The sequence below is a fragment of the Pagrus pagrus genome (genome assembly GCF_965226575.1).
Source record: "Pagrus pagrus genome assembly, chromosome: 17".
Classification (NCBI taxonomy): Eukaryota; Metazoa; Chordata; class Actinopteri; order Spariformes; family Sparidae; genus Pagrus; species Pagrus pagrus.
The window spans coordinates 2,531,076-2,545,694 of NC_140201.1; the positions used below are offsets into that span (position 1 = coordinate 2,531,076).

The following is a 14,619-nucleotide window of genomic DNA, read 5'->3' on the forward strand; positions in this document are numbered from 1 at the left end:
AAATAGCAGCTTATAAAAAAGTGCAAATACAGCAGTCAAACAGAATTAAATTAACATAAACATCCAGAACAGTTTTCGCGCACACAAATCAATTAAATTAAATCACAGTCCGAACAACTTTTAATAACAACAAAGAGCAGCACCTTTTCCGGCTTTAACAGGGCACGTTGCGGACTGACGCAACTGCGATTGCTAACCCTTTACCTGCGGTGCTGAAAACCCGCTCCGATGGTGAGCTTGTGGCACAGACGCACAGGTACTTTCGGGCCACTCGCCTCTGATGCGCCTCCAAAGGTATCAGAGGCGCAGTATTGGCGACCCGAACCAGTGTGAACAGATAAGCCGGCGGCGCGGAGAAACTAAACTAAACAGGTCCTTGACTCAACAATATATAGAGAAATGTCCCACAAAGCAACGTTACAGGACCAAACAACAGTAACGTAGTAACTGTTCGTGTCTTTGGTAACTTAGGCTATATGAGGAAAAAAATGTGTCAGTCATCCTGTCGGTGCTACCGACTCTTCGTCACATTCCTGCCCGAAAAAAACAGCGTCTGTCCCCGGCAAAAAACTTTAACTCACCAAATGTTTGTCGCAGTGATTTTTCAGTTTCACTCTCTCCCCACGAGTGACAGAGTCAGACAGCGTCCAGTTTACTGATGGCGATTATGTAATTATGTAATTTAGAGAAAAACGTAACTTTGTCACTTTCCAGGATGTTTGGTGGGTCAGGATCTTAATCACAACACATTATAACAGCATCCATATGATTATAAACTGTCAGTGTGTAGGCTACATGTTTAGATTAACAGGTAAACACCGGGGAAACACCTTGAAAAAAAACACAGGTCACCATCAAGACGTGTACCGTCATGCCTCTGTTGGAGCCGCGGCGCCGGCTTTCTGTGTGAATTATACTCTGGTTCGTCTTTTATGCCGGAGCTGTTCGGCTCTGTGTGAACAACCAGCGGCGGAGAATTGGAGAACCGTGATGCGGTGATAATGCGGCGGTCTCTGTGTGAAAAGGGCGTGCTGTGTTGTTGTTTCGGAGATGCGTCCTTATTGCACAATTTATTGCCTCGTCAGTATTTACCGCCTCTCCCTTCTCGTTAGCATTTTTTTTAATGACGGTATTGAAACTGATACCGTTGCTATTTTTAAGACCCCGTGGTATACCTTATTACCGTATTACGCCCAACCCTAATCTACCACTCTTTGCTCACTGGGAACTTTCAATCAAAGTGATTTTATGTTGTTAACCTGCATTTTGTTTTGTTTCTGTTCTCACCAGATATTTTAGCCACGTTGGATAAACAAAATTTGGTGACAGAAAGAGACCAGCTCAGTATCTCTCTGAACCAGGCACGAGCCACAATGATTAATCTGGCTGAGGAGGTTCACAAGCTACAGAGCAGATATGACATCTTGAGCAAAAACAACCGCCAGTTAGAGGATGAACTAAAGAAGCTGAATGTTGACTTAGAAGGTAAGACTAGTTGTGAAATAAACAGATCTTTGAGTCTTGAAAGTGTTGAAATTAACTCTTTTTTTTTCTCCCAGATTGTAGAAAACACCTGTACAGTCTCCCATCGGGGAAATGATTCATTAAGGTTATTACGAGTCTGCACCTGTCATGTACCTGAGAGGGACATGAATGTCTGAGTCAAATTTCATGACAATCCATCCAATAATTGTTGCGATATCTCAGTCTGTGAATCCACAGACCATCCATAGAGAGATGCCTGTAGATTAAAACCAACCTGTACAAATACTATTTCACTGAACTTTAGTGAGCACGATCAATATTGCTTTAGACAAGATACAATTCCTGTACAAGTTTAGAGTTAAATGAACTTTAAAGTACTTTAATGGCCAAGACTTATTACACTTTTAAAGCAAGATAGAAATAAAAATTTGTCATTGATCAACTTAGAGCCTGATTTACCAAGAAAACGACCCAAGAAACTTAATGGATTGTAAAAAATATGAAAAAAACTGAGTCTGAAAAATCCTGACATCATATCCTGCATATGACTATAGAAAAATTGGGCTCAAAATGGCCCTTTATTTGATTTGGTTGACATTGTCCAACTCTGGTCACAAATAATTCAACTTTAAGTCAGCATTTTGTTGTATGACATGCTTAATAAGAGGATCACATGCAGCAGATATACAAGCTGCCGCTCACGTCTGATACTGCAGAGTAGAAACCACATCTGACAGTGACACGAACATCCCAATTTCTCCCTTTCACTACTGTACACCACTTTACTTTTTACTTTTTTTTAATCTGGCCAAACAGTCTGGCACATGTAACCTCAAACCCAGCAAAAACAAAGCAACACTGCCCCCCTGGGGGGCCCCAATAATATGTTTTATAAACACATTGATTTAATTAAAAAACTGGAGATAACGAACAATCTGATTCCCAAATAAGTTGGAACGCTGTGTGAAACATTAACTACACAAAATGGCTAATTTACTAATCCTCCTGTGACATCTACTCTATTGAAAACAGTATCAAGAACACATATTTGTTGTTTAACCTCAGCAACTTCATCGATTTTTGTATTTTGATATGCTTATTCTGAATTTGATGGCAGCAACATGTTTCAAACAAGTTGGGACAGGAGCAACAAAAGACACTCTCAAAAACACCTGTTCATCACTCCAGAGGTGAAGAGGTTCATTGGTAAAAGATGATAGTATCATGATCGGGTATGAAAGGGGCATCCTTAAATGGCTCAGTCGTTCACAAGCAAAGATGGGGCGAGGTGATCCACTTTGTAGAAAACTGCGCAGCCAAATAGTCCAAATAGTTAAAACATTTCTCAGTGCACAATCACAAGTAGTTTAGGGATTTCTCCATCTACTGACCATAATATCATGGAGAGATTCAGATGATCCAAGAGAAATCTCTTTAAAAGGGAGCCGAGCCCAAAACAACAAACAGCAACAAGGAGAAAGATAGTGGGTACTTCCCTTTTCTGGTTTGTGTTTTGTTTTGTTGTTATATTGTCAAAAATGTTGTGCCTTTTAAAATGTTATTACTTTGTCTGTATTGTTCTTTAAGGGCTGTCAGGATTTGAATTCATGATAACGTTGTTATTGTGATATTTATACAATTTTGTGTATTTTGTCTGGGTTTTGTGTAGGGAGGTGGAGAGAGTCTGTAAGTTTATACAAAGAACAGTTACTATAAAGTACTGAATTACAAGTGAGGAGGCAACAAAAGATGAACAAGACTGAACATCTTCAGACGATGTTATCATGTGTATTATTAACAATAATATCAATATTTCATTTTTTTATATCACGGTTATCGTGAATATCCCGATATTGCAACAGCCCTAATTTGTTTTATGGTGTACTTTATTCTGTTATCAAGTTTTTTTGGTGTGTTTGTCTGAAATGTGTGATTTTTATTTGTCTCTTTTTCCTGTTTTGTCAAGTTACATCTGAAATGTTTGTTTTCTGTATTGTTGTTGTTCAATGAAAGACTGTTTTTTCTCTTTTCTCATGTATTTGTGTCATGTTGTGTTGTTTGGAGTTATGTATATATATCTGCTTTATTTCTTACAATCACTGCATCTAATAAAGACAATGTGCCTGAAATATTACATTAATGACTCTCTATATGTATGATTCATTATTGGCATTGTTTTGCTTTAGTGTGTATGTAAGTGAACAGAAGTTGAGTGTGTGTGTGTGTGTGTGTGTGTGTGGCTGTGAGTGCTCACAGCTGCCATGTTCACTAGTATAATAGAAAGACAGTGACCTACTTGACAACAGGCCTCTGTCTGTCAGGCTGTTCCTGCAAAACTTACCTGAATAAATAAAATAGAAAAAAACAAACAAAAAAATACAAAAAAAGAAAAATAAGATGACCTCTGACAAGCCGGCTACGGTAGCTTAGCCAAAGCAGATACAACAAGGAAAGCCACTGAGTATCTGCTTTTTGCTCGCTGAGAGCAGGATTTAAAGGCAACGTACGCGTACGTTTGGTTGCAGCTAGAGGATGGTTTCAGTTAGAGATGCACCGATCAGGATTTTTTGGGGCCGATCACCGATCACCGAAAGCAGTATCTGCCGATCACCGATCACAGCGTCAAATCCATAAATTCTTCTATATTGTTGTCTTGTGTAACTTTCATATATTGAATTAATGATTCTTCTTACACAACATTGACATTGTATTAAGTATAAAAATTAGGAGATGAGAAACTATCATGAATTGACCACTGTTTTATTGCAGGCTGAGGCAATGTGCAATATTTCACACTCTAGAGACTCTCTTAGAGACAACTTGAACTCAGCTTACATAGAGTAACTGTAGCTTACTAGCTTAAGCTTTCTTGTGGCTAGGGATGTCACGATTACTCGATTTCACAATTAATTGCGGTATTAAGCGCTACGATTAATTGATCGCAACGTTTCCTGAATACCGTCAGAAAATATTATGCCGGAACCATGAATTGGTTGAATTGGCAACAAAGTTACGCAACACCAACATGTTGCCGCGCCTGCGTGTGTTACTTTGTTTTGGTCCCTGCAAGTTGCAGAAGAGAGGCGTGCCTGTGGGGAAAATGGCAGCCATGTGGGAATATTTTGGATACAGGAAAAATGACCAGGGTGTCGTTTTTGAGGACGGCTTGCCAGCATGAAATCATGTTATTAAAAAAATGCAGTCAAAGGAGGAAACACATCTAATATGTTTCACCACCTGCGGGACAACCACCCGACTTTGTTTGCCAAAACAAAGGTAAATACACAGTAACATTAACTAATGTCAATGTTTTCCTAACGTTGCATTGAATTGGTAGGAAATTAGCGTGTCATTTGCAATTAATTGTGTAATAGTATGACACGGGTTCGCCTTTCAGTGCAGCGTGAGGTCGATCGCTTTTTTTTTTCTTTTTCTTTTTTTTGTCATCGGACAGTCTCAGTCTCAGTGTCAGTGTGCAGTGACCTGTAGAAGAAAACGCCATGTAGTCAAGGTCCTCACTCAGTCAGTGAACATTTAGCATCACCTCCTTTTGCTTTCTCCCATCTATGCGTAAACGTTGGGCTTGTGCTTCCAGCTCGATAAATAATTTAAACAATTCTCCTGGGGGATTAATGATTGGTCCTATATATATTGATACTTAAATATACAAATACAAATATTGGGTCATATACTTAGTAATATAATTATATTTTGACAATCAACATAAGTCATTACAGCCCAAACAAAGCTCTTGTTTGGTTACTTGACTTTGTTGCTATATATTTTTGTTATGTTGGCATCAAAAGATAGAAATAAAGGAAACTTTAAGACCTTCAAGGAGTGTTCATGTGATTTTACATATGAATAGAGTTGTGAAATCAATCAACCCATAATAATCGTGATTATCGTAATATCGTGATAAATTCTCTGACAATAATCGTACTAAGGAAAACTGTAATCGTGACATCCCTACTTGTGGCAATAATTATGTGTACAACAACAACACACAACATGTGCAGTGCACCGACACAGACAACAGAAAACATTTCACTCTCTTAGAGTCGATACAAGTTGTAAACTATAAACCTTAGTTTTCCTGTGGAAAAAGGAATTAAATCTTAAAATAAAAAATGGATTATGTGCACAACACACAACATGTGCACCAACAATAAACATTTCACTCTCTCTAGAGGCTCTTTCTTAGAGAATGAATGTGAATGAAGAGATGCATTAAAGTCTATTTTGGTTCAAAACGTGTACATTTATTTGTGTGTGTACAAAAATTAACAACAAAATGTGTCAAATCTAAATTGAATTATCAACATTACAAAATAAACATTAACCCATTAGTGAATATCAACTATATTTACCATAGCATTACCAGCGTCACGTATTTTAACTGAAAGTTATAATTTGGAGGTTTTATAGTCCCTTGAAGTTTAACATATCTGGCATTGGATGTTCAAATGACTAAAAACCGAGTATAAACACATTACTTAAATTTGAATGTCATGTCTGCGCCACTTGATATCACCATTTTCTCTTGCTTCCTCTTCTGTTTCGGGACTGAGCAACGATGCGCAAAGGATCTTGGGATATAGCAGGCCGCGAAGGATAGTAGCGGTGCGTCCTCCAAAAACAGGAAGGGCAGGCTGCATTTGTGGGCTGCGTTTGAAGGAGCCTTCGAATTTGGACAGCCTTCGCACGACGTTGTGACGTAATTGGCCTTCAAAGGCTGCAGACCCTGAATTGAGACGCAGCCTATGTCTCTATATTGAAACGTCATCTGATCGGCCTGCTTTGATCTATTTGAGAACTCCGATCAAAACCAATAGGGGCATTATCGTCCGATTGCGATCGGTTGTCGATTGATCTGTGCATCTCTAGTTTCAGATGAACTTATAGATATATGATGGCACAGCCTGATGTGCACTGCATTTAGATAGCAGCAATGTATCTTCCTGTTTTTACTCTAGAGCTGCAGATTTTCACACTTTTTACTTGTCGCTGTTTCTCAGAACAATTAAAAAAAAAGAGTGAGTGTAAACTTACCACAGGGCCTGGCTCTCCACGATCACCTCTGGCTCCTCTGATCCCTGGGCCTCCCTGTTTGACACAAACAAATAGGATGGAGTTGGTACACAATCAACACATTATTGAGTTCACAGAGAATGACCCGATCACAAGTAGGGATGGGCATTTCGAGTAATTTTCTAACCGAGTACCCGAACCTGGTCCTAATCGAGTAACCGAGTAATAAAATATATGACTCATAAATGCGCTCTGTCCATCAGACAGCGCATTGCTGACACACAGCGTCGTCAGACAAAATATCAGGTGGTTAATAAGAGTAGATTGGAGTTTAAGATGCACATATGAGTTTATGACTGGGAAAAAAAAAAAGTTCCCCCTCTGGACGGAGCGCATTTATACCCCGGGATTTATTTTTTATTTTTTCAGTAATTAGCGGTGCTTATGCTTTCGTGTTTCTTGAACCTTAAGTGGTTTCGCATCGAACTCGTTGAGTGGTTGTAAGCCAGTTTAAGGTTACAAATGCGGTTACATGCTGCTATTCCGACATGCCGCTATTTAGACAGTGACCTGTAATTGTCGGAATAGCGGCATTAAAATTATTTTTCAAGCGTCCCACTATTTCGACATTGTTTTTTGCCATTTTCGGAGACTTGTCGGAATAGCGGCATGTCTAAAGAGAGACATGTCGGAATAGCAGGCGGACCCCGAAATATTGCATACATGTTAATTTACGCATTATTTATTAGGATTTACGGGAGATTTCCTGATAGTAGTGATCACACACGGCAACAGAGCAACCATCTTGATGTAAATAAACGATCTTTGGCAGATCATGTTTTCCCATTGGATTTTAGCCCGTCATGTGACGGCACACGGGTCCCTATTGGACAGGCTTGACTGCTCGGCTTCTGGATAAGCTAACGTTACAAACACACCGGTGGGGTCGGTGTAAAGGCTGAAATAGACGAGAAACAGAGCGACTATACACCCGGCATCGCTGACAATGAAATAATCCTAGGTTAACCGGTTAATAATTCGTAACCGATTAGCAGATTGTCTACTCGGGTACCCGAGTATCCGAGTAACCGTGCACATCCCTAATCACAAGTGGACAGCTCTGAGTACAACACTCAAATCACATTGGTTTGGGCCGCATGTGACCACATGTCTGCTAAACTGACATCCTCTGTGAAACAAGAAGAAGAAGAAGAGGCCACAACAAGAAGTTGAATGGATTCAACACTGTCTGGTTTCCAGGTGGTTAATTGTGACCCTCTATTAACCTGCCAATGTCAGTGACAGATGTTCGTGAACGCACCGTTTCAACTAACCGTTGAACTAGTGAACACAATATCTCCTGAATTGTTGCCTGAGCAGAAAAGTGACAGAAGAAGTTTCCAAAATCCCTTAAAAGAATCGCTGCATTTTGTGAGTTGTTGAGTTGAGAAAAACTTCCTAAACTTCGTGAAACACTGTTTTTTAGAAAGTCTAAATCATCGGTGCCTTCTTGTAAATTCAGCATTAAATCAAAACATGAAGTTGTTTGTTTCCTTGTAAAAAGTGTCAGTTTGTCGCGGCATCGCTGTACCAGCCTGTCTGCTTCTGTGTTTAAAGTGCGTCTTACTGTCTCACACTAAATGTATCAAAGAAGTCATGACCATAAACGTGCCAAATTTGACAAATACAGTAGACATTAACCAATACAGGATACTTCTTTGTCACGTGTGGAGAAAATCCCGACCCCCTTAAAAAAGTCTTAACATTTTTGTGAGTTGTTGAGTTTGGAGAAATGCTGTTTTGTACCCATTTATGAATTCAGAATATATTATACATGAAGATATTTCTGTATTTGTTTAAAACTATCACATCCGTTTGTTACATTGATGACCATTTATTTAATTATAGAGCAGGTAAGTGAGATACATACTACCAGATGTGAACTGACAAGCCGACTGTAGAGCTGTCCACTTGTGATCGAATCACTCAGGACAGAGCCCCTTTGACTGTTTCTCCACCCACAGTTACTCCATTTTCCTCTAAATCTTTTTAATCCACCAACATCTCTGAGAAAACTTTAGCACTTCCAGATTGTTTTAGGTCATTCTCTCTGCACAATGAGACAAGGGACATGTGATCAGTATTGGACCGCACATGAGCAGGTAAATTTGGACTGATCACACTGCAGCAACATATAAGAAAGGTCAGAGCAGACTCCATCTGCTGAGGAAGCTCAGGTCCTTTGGAGTGCAGGGGGCACTCCTGAGGACTTTCTATGACTCTGTGGTGGCATCAGCCATTTTCTATGGTGTAGTCTGCTGGAGCTGCAGCATCTCGGCAGCAGGCGGGAGGAGACTTGATAAACTTATCAACAAGGCCAGCTCCATCCTGGGGTGTCCTCTTGACCCAGAGCAGGTGGTGGGAGAGAGCAGGCTGATGGACAGGCTGGTGAAGGAGTCCCACCCCCTGCAGGACACCATCACAGCACTGGGCAGCTCCTTCGGCAAGTGTGTGAAGGAGCGGTATCGCAGGTCCTTCCTTCCTGCTGCTGTCAGAGTCTACAATCAGCACTGCTCCCAGTAGACCTCATTCTGCAACCCATATTTATTATTTATATCGTAAATAAAAATTCACTGCTGTTAATTTTGTACAATATCATGTTAATATGTATATACAAGTCTATTCTATTTCCTACCTTCTTAATTTATATTGTTAATTTTTTATGATTGTTTTTTTGTAAATATTCTGTCCTTTGGCTGCTGTGGCAAACAAATTTCCCCGTTGTGGGACAATAAAGGAATTCTGATTCTGATTTGCCACAGAAAGATAAACTGCAACAACTTTGTGTTTTTTCTTAGCAGAGCCGACAATTTCAAAAGCATCCTGGTCCAGAATGAGCTTCAGGCATCCTGGATTTTCAATAAAGAACTGGTTGGACTTATAGTTCAGTCCGTCACTTACACAAGACTGAATTCTTCTATAATGCTGATTCTCATAAGTTACTTACTGTTTGTGTCACAGGTATGTAGTAAGCAAACTTTTGTGTCATATTTTCATCATGTCCTAATGTTACTTTTTTAGGCTCTATGTATTTGAACGTCATTTTGAACGTCTGAGCTCTTGAATATGTTGTTCTCAGTGGTCTCTGATGACAGACAGAGAACAGATCTGCATCCTTCTCACAGATTTTAGCAACAGCATCATCTGTTAGACACACGTCATCTTTCAATAGTGAACGTAGTTTATTTAAGGTGTAATCCTGTCCCAACTTATGCACATTTTGGATCTCTACAAAAACTGTCTGTATTGCTGACGCTGGAAGGAGCTGCCCTTGCAGTTTTAGGTAGAATAAACATACATTCCTGACACAGGTCTCGTTGAAATCCTGTGGCAATTCAGTGCTTTCATTTGTTGCAGCAGAAGACTGACAAATAGTTTCCCTGTACATGTTACTGATGCTATCCACTGAACATGCTGTTTCCTGGACATGTAAATGATGATTTCACAGTGAACCCGGTCACTGGACATGCCACAGGTCGCCCCTCCACCAGATGAGCTTTTAAATAGGAGTAATGGTATTTAACGGTATGAAATTAGCGCTCACACAGTGAAATGGCACATTTTAAATCCGTAAAAACGGCGCTAGTAGTAACAGAGGGTGTTGGTCTGTAGATAGAAATGTGCTTTAAAAGCTGTGTAACTACTAAATGTCCACACGCAGTCATTGCCAGCAAGCTAACAAAACCGCCTTTTTTACAGCTTTAACTCTCTTCGGGAGACGCTGCATTAGCCACAGCTAGCATCCGAGATGTAAACAATGTTAGCATCGAGCATGAACCCCGCCAAACTAACTCACCCCCCCGGCTCAGTCAGCCTGCTAAATATACCCTCGGTCACAAGCTGAGGTGAGTATTTTTCCGACAACAAACGGTCGAGTACTCCAAGTTTTAAGAAAATAAACTGTTAGCATACCTGTGCTACATGTCGTGATCCTCCGGGTCGGACACAGCTCCGTGAGCCGGCGGACTGAGCGGCGCAGACTGGTCAGCAGTGACCAGTGACCCGCTGGGCAGTCCCGCGATAATTGGTCCAATGAGAGGACAGAATCAAACTCTGCTGATCAGTGATTGGATGAGGCGAGCTCATCTTTAAAATTCAAACAGACGTTGTTTCGCGGGGATGGAAATCATTAGCTTCCTGAATCCTTACACGTTTGACGCGTTTTGTTATTGAAAGCAGTAAAAATACTTCTCCTTGAAGCCTGACTGTATGAAGTGTCCCAGAATGGAAATTGGTTTATTATTATGATTGATGGACTTAATAGTTATTTCAATAAACTTTCAATAACATTATATAATATATAATATAGCATGATTGTGAATGTTATGTTATTTTCCCAAGTGTTAAACCTAAGGAAAACACTCTGAAACATTAAGGAAGAATAATTCATTCATTCTTAAACCCCTCACATTAACATCATTTTACTGTATTTGTACGTCATATCTGTAAAGTATAACATATGAATCTGTAAAATGTAATACGGTTTCCTTCAGTATAAAAAGCTACCCGACAAAAAACCCCTATTATTTTAACACTCTCATGTTGTAAATTAACTATATTGTATTGTTTTTGTATTACAGTTTTCCTGTGTTAAGCTACAGTAATATGTACATTTACAAAGAAATAGTATTCTTATAATTATATAATATAATATGCATAATATATAATACATATAATGACTTTAAAATTAACAGCGAACAGCATTGTGACATGAGTACTCTGAGTGCTTCTTGTTTCACAAAAAAACTGAAGGGATGGTAACAAATGTCACACATTAAAGTGCGTTTGCAGGTCTTTTGGCGAGTACTACTGCAGATGTGGAAAAAAAAGTAGTTCAAAGTTTTTTTTGTGGCTTCAGTGGAAGCTATGTAATCTGATAAATTGGCTCCAGTGATGTCACTCAGTGGTTACGTTGCATTGTGGGTAATGTAAGCAGCTTGTTTAGAAAAGGAAAAAGGGATAAAAAAAAAGGTTATATCTCTGGTTCTCGCTGTATCGATTTGGATCATTTGCTTCACCCTATAATAGAGTTACCCTGTAATGTTGAGTCAGGTCTTTATATAAAACTGTCTCATCCCTGTGTGAGTTTATTTGCTTGGAGATGGTGAACAGTTATTGATCACTGCATGAGTAAAAGACATTGACTAAAACCACAAAATGAGATTTTTCAGTTTATTGAAACACAAGAAAACTCTTCCTCCTTCTTGCACTGCTTCATTTAATGACTGAATCATTTCCAGCCTTGTGGGACGCTGTATACTCCAGTTCAGTTCAGTCAGTTATTTATTTCTGCATATCTTGCTGGTTTGTGTTGTTAAAGGTTGTTGTGTGTGATTTCCTCCTCTGCAGTTCCAGCTCCAGATCTTTGATATCGTCTGCAGCACTTCGTGGGCAAACAGAGACAAATGCTGTGAACTTCCTGGTCTGGTGAGGTCAAGTTCATTTCTCTCTAAACATCTGTTTACTCCAGTTAACTCTTCTGTCTGTGCACAGAATAACAATTAAATAACTGTTGAAAGTAATTTACTGTATCTTGTACACTACCATAAATCATCTGTGCATTGGGAAGTATTGTAAAACCTTTTTAACGGTTTTACATTATGTTTATCTTCTCTTTTATAAACCCGACAGCACTGTGTCTTTAACGGTAACTTGATAATCTGTAATCTGTACCAAATCAACTAGATATTTCCTGTTTCCAACAAGACGTGTCAGAGAAGTTAGCAAGAAAATGCTTTCCCTGTCAGCTTGAATATACGTTACAGTCACACAATAAGAGATAAGAGATTCATGTTTTATGTGAATGAATAAGTCACACTCGCACTTTGCTTTCTTTATTTTATCACTTCTCATGACATGTCATTGCCATATGTTTTCTTTTCTTTCTTTCTCTCTTTTCTTCTTTTTCATTTTTTTGGGTTTTTTTGTCTTTGTGTCATCCTCATCATGCTCTGATCATCCAGAGGAAGGAGGCAGACTGCCCAGCCATGCCCAAAGCCTGCACCTGCACCCAGGACAGCAAAGGCCCCCCCGGCCCTGCTGGACCTCCAGTGAGCCACACACAAATACACCAAATATTAAACCCACTCACAATCAGACACGGACAAAGTTAATGATTTGGATCATATTGTAAATACACATATATAAAGTATACATCTTGATCACACCTGCTCATCAGAGAGGTTTCTTCAGGAATATTAGATATATAACAGCAGGTAGAAAACAGGCAGTGAACAACTGAAGCATGCACAACATCACCTGCACGTCTACTGTGTGAGACACTGTGAGGCTGAATTCATAAATGGATACAAAACAGCATTTCTCCAAACTCAACAACTCACAAAATGCAGCGATTCTTTTAAGGGATTTTGGAAGCTTCTTCTGTCACTTTTCTGCTCAGGCAACAACTCAGGAGATATTGTGTTCACTAGTTCAATGGTTAGTTGAAACGGTGCGTTCACGAACATCTGTCACTGACATTGGCAGGTTAATAGAGGGTCACAATTAACCACCTGGAAACCAGACAGTGTTGAATCCATTCAACTTCTTGTTGTGGCCTCTTCTTCTTCTTCTTGTTTCACAGAGGATGTCAGTTTAGCGGACATGTGGTCACATGCGGCCCAAACCAATGTGGTTTGAGTGTTAGCTGTCCACTTGTGATCGGGTCATTCTCTGTGAACTCAATAATGTGTTGATTGTGTACCAACTCTATGATATTTGTTTGTGTCAAACAGGGAGGCCCAGGGATCAGAGGAGCCAGAGGTGATCGTGGAGAGCCAGGCCCTGTGGTAAGTTTACACTCACTCTTTTTTTTACTTGTTCTGAGAAACAGCGACAAGTAAAAAGTGTGAAAATCTGCAGTTCTAGAGTAAAAACAGGAAGTGATACATTGCTGCTATCTAAATGCAGTGCATATCAGGCTGTGCCATCATATATCTATTAGTTCATCTGAAACCATCCTCTAGCTGCAACCTAACAGACGCTTATGTTGCCTTTACATCCTGCTCTCAGCGAGCAAAAAGCAGATTTTTTCTCTTTTATTTATTCAGGCAAGTTTTGCAGGAACAGCCTGACAGACAGAGGCCTGTTGTCAAGTAGGTCACTGCCTTCTATTATACCAGTGAACATGGCAGCTGTGAGCACTCACAGCCATACACACACACACACACACACTCAACTTCTGCACACTTACATACACACTAAAGCAAAACAATGCCAATAATGAATCATACATATAGAGAGTCATTAATGTAATGTTTCAGGCACATTGACTTTATTAGATGCAGTGATTGTAAGAAATTAAGCAGATATATATACATAACTCCAAACAACACAACATGACACAAATACATGAGAAAAGAGAAAAAACAGTCTTTCATAAAACTGATCAACAATACAGAAAACACACATTTCAGATGTAACTTGACAAAACAGGAAAAAAAAAGACAAATAAAAATCACACATTTCAGACAAACACACCAAAAAAACTTGATAACAGAATAAAGTACACCATAAAACAAATAAGGGCTGTTGCAATATCGGGATATTCACGATAACCGTCATATTAAAAAATGTAATATTGATATTGTGTTAATAATACACATATGATAGCATCGTCTGAAGATGTTCGGCCTTGTTCATCTTTTGTTGCCTCCTCACTAGTAATTCAGTACTTTATAGTAACTGTTCTTTGTATACACTTACAGACTCTCTCTCCACCTCCCTACACAAAACCCAGACAAAATACACAAAATTGTATAAATATCACAATAACACAGAGTTCATATAATGACACAGTTCATGAAACCTTTTGATAGACTGAAAATGAAATCAATGTGTTTATAAAACATATTATTGTGGCACCACAGGGGGACAGTGTCGCTTTGTTTCTGCTGGGTTTGAGGTTACATGTGCCAGACTGTTTGCCCAGATTTAAAAAAAAAAAAAAAAAAGTAAAAAGTAAAGTGGCGTGCGGTAGTGAAAGGGAGAAATTGCTGAGGCACTCAGCCTATAATATATTTAAAGTCTCAACCTAGGACTAAC

At 39.3% G+C, this 14,619-nt stretch overlaps 1 protein-coding gene and 1 long non-coding RNA gene across 2 annotated transcripts in view; one reads left to right on the forward strand and one right to left on the reverse strand.

Annotated features, from left to right (window-relative positions):
• rnf139 (ring finger protein 139) overlaps positions 1-10,579 on the reverse strand; it is a 51,049-nt gene extending 40,470 nt beyond the window's left edge. Inside the window, exons 1-2 of the mRNA XM_084379267.1 lie at positions 10,489-10,579; positions 6,538-6,591 (exon numbers count right to left, since the gene is read on the reverse strand). The gene's annotated coding sequence lies outside the window, so the exon portion shown is untranslated. The remainder of the gene's footprint in view (positions 1-6,537; positions 6,592-10,488) is intronic.
• A 1,343-nt stretch (positions 10,580-11,922) lies between these two features.
• On the forward strand, positions 11,923-13,372 carry LOC311272425. Its single transcript, XR_014624559.1, has 3 exons — positions 11,923-12,003; positions 12,540-12,626; positions 13,311-13,372. It is a non-coding gene; the product is annotated as an uncharacterized lncRNA (long non-coding RNA).
• The last annotated feature ends 1,247 nt before the right edge of the window (positions 13,373-14,619 follow it).